This window comes from Amblyomma americanum, chromosome 1 (assembly GCF_052857255.1).
Source record: "Amblyomma americanum isolate KBUSLIRL-KWMA chromosome 1, ASM5285725v1, whole genome shotgun sequence".
Classification (NCBI taxonomy): domain Eukaryota; kingdom Metazoa; phylum Arthropoda; class Arachnida; order Ixodida; family Ixodidae; genus Amblyomma; species Amblyomma americanum.
The window spans coordinates 335,808,405-335,816,635 of NC_135497.1; positions in this window are offsets into that span (position 1 = coordinate 335,808,405).

Below are 8,231 nucleotides of genomic sequence, written 5' to 3' on the forward strand. Positions count from 1 at the left end.
CATGAACGACCGGTCGTTGTGTACATTTTTTATGGTCGTTGTTTTATGAGGGTTTAACGCCCCAAACCGACTCAGGCTATGAGAGACGCCGTAGTGAAGGGCTTGGGAAATTTCGACCACCTGGGGTTCTTTAACATGCATCGACAACGCATAGTACACGGGGCTCTCGAATTTCACCTGCATCGAAATTCGACCGCCGAGGCCGGGATCGAAGCCGCATCTTTCGGGCCAGCAGCCGAGCGCCATAACCACTCAGCCACCGCGGCGGCGTGTCACGTGTCGCATGTGCAATGTTGAATGCTAACTGTGATGGGTGGCAATTCTATGTAGTAGTAGTAGCGGTGATTTTATCCAAATAATAAAAAGAAAAGAAGGGAAAGATTTTTCCTGCGGCGAGCACCTGAGCTGGGGCAGCGCAAATAAAGGGATATCAGTCAGATTAGAGAAATGAAATAACTATAGCCATAAACTATAGGAGGGAGAGTGGTCAGGAACTATGTACAAGTATTATCTTTACAAATTCGCAGTTATATGTCAGAAAAAAAAAACGAAGAAATTTTGAGGACACTGAAGACTGCTTGTGAAATCATGGAATGCGAAAGAATTAATGTTTAATCGTGGCCCTCGTGGATAGCTCCAAACGAAGACGCGTCCTTTGTTTGTTCTTGTTCCCAGATCATTAACCGCCACGGTGGCTCAGTGGTTAGGGCGCTCGACTACTGAGCCGGAGTTCCCGGGTTCGAACCCGACCGCGGCGGCTGCGTTTTTATGGAGGAAAAACGCTAAGGCGCCCATGTGCTGTGCGATGTCAGCGCACGTTAAAGATCCCCAGGTGGTCGAAATTATTCCGGAGCCCTCCACTACGGCACCTCTTTCTTCCTTTCTTCTTTCACTCCCCCCTTTATCCCTTCCCTTAGGGCGCGGTTCAGGTGTCCGCCGATATGCGAGACAGATACTGCGCCATTTCCTTTCCCCAAAACACCAAAGCGTGCTTGTGGCCTCGAGCGCGTTTGGTTCGCAACCTAGTGGTTGTGTCGAATTCTGCCTAAGCCTCTTATCTTCTTTAATCGAAACGATGACCCCACACTGAATTTGCGTGACAGTCCTTCCACACAAACCAAATCCACAGTGATTGCACACGCATGTAAGCTCTACGCTTGTCATGCTGTAGGAATTAAAAAAAAGTTACCAACAAGCTCTACAGACCGCCCTGAATTGTGTAATCAGGACATGCAAACACAAAACGTAACATGGACCGAGGTGCTTAAAGAAATGGCTTGGGAAGGTTGTTACTTACCGTTTTGGCAATGACTCTCTCGACCAGGTGGTACATCAAAACTTCAGCAGAAGAAAGTCAATGGACGCAGGGAACTGGCTAACCAGATGCAGCTGATGACAGACAGTAGCGAGACAGCCAGGTCCTGAGGAGCTTAAAGGATGCGGGAGACGAGGGCAAGGTGTATGGGGGGCGATGGCGGTTACATGGAACTGGCTAAGGGAAAATCTTCCTTCATTGGCACCGCCGAAGATGCAAGGGATCTAAATCTAGCTCAGAACGATCTCCCATGGCTCCGGACCCTGGTTTTAAAGACCTAGAAACCCGGCCCACCTCTTGCATCGCCCAATCAACAGCAAACTAACCCATCATTGGTTTACAAACTTCATGGCACGCCCTCCAATTTCGGCAAGGTTCAAACCCTCTCCCTGAAATACACAGCACATCTAAATTGCTATAAGAAAATGTAATTCCGGGAATGAACCCTCGAAATGCTTGGGCCAACAGGTTTACGTGCCACGCCCCATTCTTCCACAGTATTACTCAAACTCTCTCCCTTAAAAAGTAAAAAGAGAAACATATGAAAATACATCAAAACATTCCCATGCGGCTCCCAGCTTTACGCCAATTACCGATATTCAACCGATCGCTACCGCTGCGAGTAGTAGACTACTCGTCTTCGGGACGACTGTTGACAGGCGTGCCCGCAAAATCTGAAAAGAGGCGCCAGCTGAACACGCTTCAGCGTTTCGTTAAGCAGGCCCGCTTCTCGGGACCCGTTGGTATGCCCCATCCTCTGACTTCGACGCCGTCGCGGCTTAGACGCGGCGTCTGCTTGCCGCGTCCGCGCTGACCATGCGCTATGCTACGCTATCACTGCGGTGGTTTCCTTAGACGGGCGAAGGGGGGCGGGCGGTTTCGGGAAAACGTCTTGGCTCCTTTCCTCTGGCTCGGTCTTTGCCTTCGCCGGTCTATGCCCGCTTGCCTCGCCATGCACGCTTCCTGCTGACGGGGATTAACAGGGAAATCGCCGCATCTCGGCGCCGGGCTGTTGACAAACCCTCGGATGGTTCGAACCTCGGCTTTTTAAGCCCTCGTGTTGAAGACATCCGGGTCAGTGGCTGCAAACCATGGATGTAAGAAGCGGGAAGTGTCCCCAGGGAGCGATTGGATGTGCCACGACTCAATTAGAAGCCTCCTGTGCGGGTTAGCTTCGGTTTCCAGTACATTAGTGCCGTCAACGTCCATTCGGTGGTCGCATGCCTCGCAGTGTTCGGCCGCAGCGCTGCGGTCACGGTTCATTTGTCGGACGTCCGCTTTGTGTTGCCTCATTATTTCGGCGAAGTTCTTCGTTTCCCCTATGTACGATTCCGGGAAGACCGAGCAGGACATTTGGTATACAACCTCTTGGGCCCTTTCTTTTGGGTGACGGCCGTTTGGGGGGGGGGGGGGGGGAGAAGGCGTCCGATGGTGGTAGTCGTAAAGCCACTCAATAGACTGTGCGTTGTTAGCACCCTTCTTTACCGAGAATGCGTGCCAGCGTCTCGCTCACGCCTTTCACGTATGGAATGCAAAACGTTTCCACTTCTGGCGTGTGTTTCTTCCATGCACATGTGTTCGCCCCGGCTAAACCATTCTTATTTTCTGAGAATTGAAAATTGTCCACCCACCCCTTCCACCAATGCAGACACCTTTGCTGCGCCTTCGAAGCTGATTTCCCGGACTTGGCCGAATCACCTTTGACTAGGGAACAGTAGCACCGTTAGTGCGTGCCTTTCAGTGTCACTTTGTACAGCGCCCAGAAAAAAGCCTAACTAAGCCTGTCCTAGCACAGAAATCCTTCAGTGGTTTTGAAAGCCGCAGTCGTGATAACGTTTGCCGTAAATGAGATGTTTTTTTTTAGTTTTAAATGTCTTTCGTTGTGCCGCAGCCAAATTTGCGTTGGTTTTTGTCTTTTGCTAACCGATAGTATGTCTGTGTATTTTCAAACAACTATATTGACGGGATCATAGCATGCAGCGTGCCCTTGCCATCCGCACTTTCGTACGCGCTGTTTTTGTGAAGATGTTTAGGATCACCAAATAATTCTACACATGCTGGAAATATATCTTTCAGTCCTACAGCATCGCCATCGTGGAGAGACACGCTGCAGCGAAGACTACACCACACACATGCAGCACCAACTTCCTTTTATTACAAGAGTGCCGTATAGACATTAGGCTTTTCCATAAAAATCATGGGAGTCATGGACGATTAACAGAAAATCAACAGCTCAGCAGATACAAATCAACATAAAGACAAACTTTCGGTTAAAGTTATGCACACATGAGAAGACCCGTAACCGTCACAGCTAAGTACACTTAGCCTGTGAATATGCAGCATTAAGAAGACAAAAAGAAATAGTTACGAACAATAAACGACTCATACAAAGCATGCTCCTAGCAAACGCCCGGGAAGATGCCCGGCGCGCCAAAGAAAAGCGCGGTGATAAAGTAGAAGCTTCAAGGCACAGCCGTGCCATAAAACTAAGAGAAACGCGCAATAACAAATACCAAGCCCAAATAACGCATAAAATAGAACCGAAGCGGAAAACGTAAGAACCAAAAAACGTTACTGGTTACATGTCTTTCTGGTCGGTGCTTACGGTTTAGTATACGCGTACATTCCTACTAAATCTGAAAGAAGCGAAAAACGCTTTCTTTTATTGGTTTCCTTCCCAGTACCCACCTGTGATCAAAACGGTTACTATGAACTATTTCAATATATTTAAATGGCTTGCTTGCTGATGCTAACTGGAGATGTAATTCTTCCCCAAGGGCCTACCACCCACTCCGAGTCTTCACTCTTACAGATGAAATCATTTCAACTGCAACAGGTAATTTTAGTCGGCTCTTGATCAAATAAAATTCACGTCATGATAACATAGTTTTCCTTGACTCTCTGAGTCGAAACATTCCTGCAAGAAACTCAAATATACTGAAAGCTCTAATAGTTTGTTTTTCCCTTTTTCCGCTGAACACATTCAGGTTGTCAGGGCTCAGATGCAACCACGTCCTAATGAACTACGCTCAGTAATAGGTAAATTATAGAGCTTTAAAATAAGAAAAATGTCACCGCTACGTCAGCAGTTCATTTCGATAGCATCATACGTGACGACAACTCATCCGCGAATCGTTCAGCTCGAAAAGAAACTAACTTCGCTTGCTTCATTTTTAGCCTCGTCAAAACTAGATTTACAACAAGCCTCGTTACACCTAGCCTCGTTACAACTAGGAATACAGCATATATATATATCGTTCATAAGGATCAGGGAATTAAGGTACGTTGTTAGGAGAGCGTGAGGGGCGATGGCCGCTCAAACCATCCGCTTCTTCCTTTTCACCACCGCTAGCAGCATGCTCTATCAATGCAGCTCTAATCATTCATGCTATAGATACGTTCTCACCTCAAGTCGTAGCGATGCCCGGTACGCGAATTTCTACAAATGCTTTCTTTGAGCTGTCCTTCGGGCTGTCTAAAATTATTCCATCGGCAGCTATAAGTGCGCAAGCACTAATCCGGAGGTTGAGAGCCTAGAAAAATCATCTCTTGCCTATGTATGTCCACTGCGTCCCGAGCATAGAAAAAAAAAAGGCAGAAAAGGCAATCACAAATATCCACGAATGGGAGTCGAACCCGCGGAGACGCGAACAAAGGCCACTGCGCGAGACTACTTGGATATCGATCGGCGCATTTTATTTCCATTATGGTGCTTACTGCCCGAGGTTATGTATGCATATAAAGGGGCTATGTACATATTATTTACTAAGCACTCAGCTGGTGGCTGCACAGCACTAGCTTGACAAAAGGCAACACAACTAAAAGCCGGCAAAGATAGACACCGCCTCAAAGAGGAAACCAGTCCGGTGGAAAGTCGCTTCTCTCATAAAAGTCCTAAGTTGTACCCTGTGATGGTACACAAATGAGACTATCGCCGCCCGCGAACACGCCTCGTAATAAACTGCCCCGCACTCTGTACGTTGCAGAGCGTCGTCTTCGTCAACTTCCATCTGCTCCGTACCGCGGCACTGCCCGCTCATCGTTGTCTTCTACATGCATCACAAATCTGTGCTTTCGCAATGATTGGGATGTAAACAATCACTGTAGATTTTTCTTGTCAACGTAGCGTGGACAGGCGTTTCGAATTATCGCTTAGCATAAAATAATTTCCAAACGTTCGCTATCTTTTGCTGACTTTTGAAACGATCTTCATGTCAACATTAAGTTTGGCGGCTTTCTTCATTTCCCGAGTACTTTTTCGATGAATTTCGTTAATCCAACGCTATGTACAATGCTGAGCCAGGTTTATTTTATCGTTTTCTCTATCGAGCGCAACCGCTTCTATGCCTGTGTTCTGTATTCACATTTTTACAGCTAACCAACCTACAAGATTTCACACACTGCCTCAGACAGAAACAGTAATTTAACTTCGTCTAAACCTAAGCTAATTAAATAGCACTTCGTGCTTGCGAGGCATGCGTCACCGCTTTTTACTTAACGTGGCCAAATGGCGCTTGCTTTAGACTTTTTAAGGGAATCGCTTTGGGATCGGTGGAGTGGCTGGCAATATGCACGTGTTGTGCGTCTTGTTCCCGTAGCCTTTTTGGGAGGAACAGTGCTGAAAATTGTGCCCTAAGGGTAGGGTGGAATTCAAGCAAGTTTTGGTTAAGACGATTCCCAATTCTTGCATATGTGTTTTAAAATCAGCGACATCAGCAATGACACATCGCTTTGAGCATGCGGCTCGAGGACGGTGTGTGATTCGTTCCGCAGTGTCGCCGTGTACCCACTGATTTCCAATGGGTAGAAGTTTTCTCGAAGCCTGGCGCTTGGTTTCTTTGAGTTGAAGTGCTCGGAAAATGGTCTTCCACCTAACATTGTGTTGAAGAAAACACTTCAACCCATTGCGCTTGGTGCGAGGTTGCCAGAGCGCCATTAAAACTCATCATCAGCAAAAGAAAACATTTCTAGGCAATGGATACCCAAGATTCTTCACTCGATGTATCATCTAAAACTGAAAAGGATGCAACGAAAACAACTCGATATGCTTATGCTAAGGACACGCTGGTGGCAAAAACGCGTATGCAGTTAGTACGTAAAGGGTGTCTGCGAAACCTTGGCCAGTGTTCTCAGAAAGGAAGGGATGCAAACTACACACAAGCCGGACATCATTATCGGAGACCTCCTGTGCCACTTCAAAGACAGTCATCCCACCCCAAAAAAGGCCTAGAGGCGCCAACTCGAATGGCCCTTCCTGGGCGTACGCACTCAGCGTCCGCGCTCTTAGCGTAAGCCGAAACTGGTCTGCGCATGCGCACTGCAGGAGACGCCAGCGAGAGGCGTCCGTGCTGGATGTCGGCATCAGCGCGCGGGCGCTCGTGTACGCGTTGGAAGGGCGGTCCGGTTTATAACAATGGAAGGATCGCCGGGCTCTCGGTGGCTCTTTTCTTCATGGCTTGAAGCTATTTCAGGTTCCCCGAACTTTTCTTCGCGGTTTAAGTTGTTCTTTCATCGCCCCCCAACCCCTTCTCTCCACGGCTTGAAATTCTCTCCGTCCGCTCGACAGGGGAAGGGAGCCAGCACCAGGAACATGGAGATGCATGGCACATTTAAAAGTCGCTGGATCGTTCCGTGGAAACGGCTTCCTCTTCTGACTCCCGCGGTTTGTGCGCTTAAAAAGCCGCGCTAACTCCCCGGGAGTCACACATCCAAGAAGTAGTAGTTTGCCAACAGTTCAGAGGCAACAACTGACGAGAATACAAAAAGGAAGCTAAAAATGTTGCCGGTCCAGCGATTGCTATCTAATCCCTCAAGCACTGGAACTGCAACCGGTGGAATTAAAAGCAAAGAGAGAGGATAGCGAAAAGTAGATAGGAGAGCGGCAGAAAAAAAAAACGAGGGTAGGTTGGAACTTATGCAAAAAAAAAAAATATGTTCGCGCCACTCGTGCGAAAGTGCTTATGGGTATTGTTGCACATATTCGCAACACGGTAAATTCACTGCATATTCAGGGCCGCGAGCATGTAGCGTCCTGTCGCTAATGAATCGCGCTAGCGGCGCATTGCACAAACGGGTTGGGTGGAGCGCCGAGTCACCGTACTGGAGAAAACCAGTAATCTTTTAAACATCGTGTTATCCGACAATAACTTCTGTTCATTTCTTAGCAGATTTAAATTATAATCAAGAACATTTAACTAGAGTTTGACTCTTGATTGCTGCTCTGGGTAACGGCGTAGTTACTGGCTTGCCGAACTGATGGCACACTCTTCAGAATAGTTCCCAGCATGCCACTCTATGAAGTCTTCGTTAGCGGTTCATCCTTCACGTACATCTTTGACAGAATTGCCGAAACTAGCATCGATTACAGCAATGGTAAACCCCTTCTCGACGGCGAACGATCGAATCGTGAGAAGCACTTTACCAACCTAGACAAAAATGTGAACTACCACACTACTAATTGTTACATTGGACAAATAACCTACTGGCATAAAACGCAGCATCAGGTTTGCCGCCAATTATGTGCAACACATGCAACATTCACTTCAACGCATCCTTGCTGCACTTGCACCACATCGACAAAAGATTGGAAGAGCTTTCTGCTATTGAGGCTAATAACATGAGTGTTGAAATGTAGACATTAAGACACGATTTTACAATTTTTAATGCACAGTGCAAGAACCATATACAAGTATCGGTGAGTGAGCTCTAAGTATGAGCGTCCGGGAATTACAAATTTCACTGCTTGAACGAAAGTACCTAGAAGATTCATTGCTTTGCACTGTTATTGCGTACGCAATTCCACTATCACCTATGCCGGTGTGGTCACTGTACGCGCTTAATGAAAAATGTACCTGTCAAGCAAAAGAGTCTTCTTATAATTTCCTCTATATACCTCATAGAAGGCACACGCTTTCTT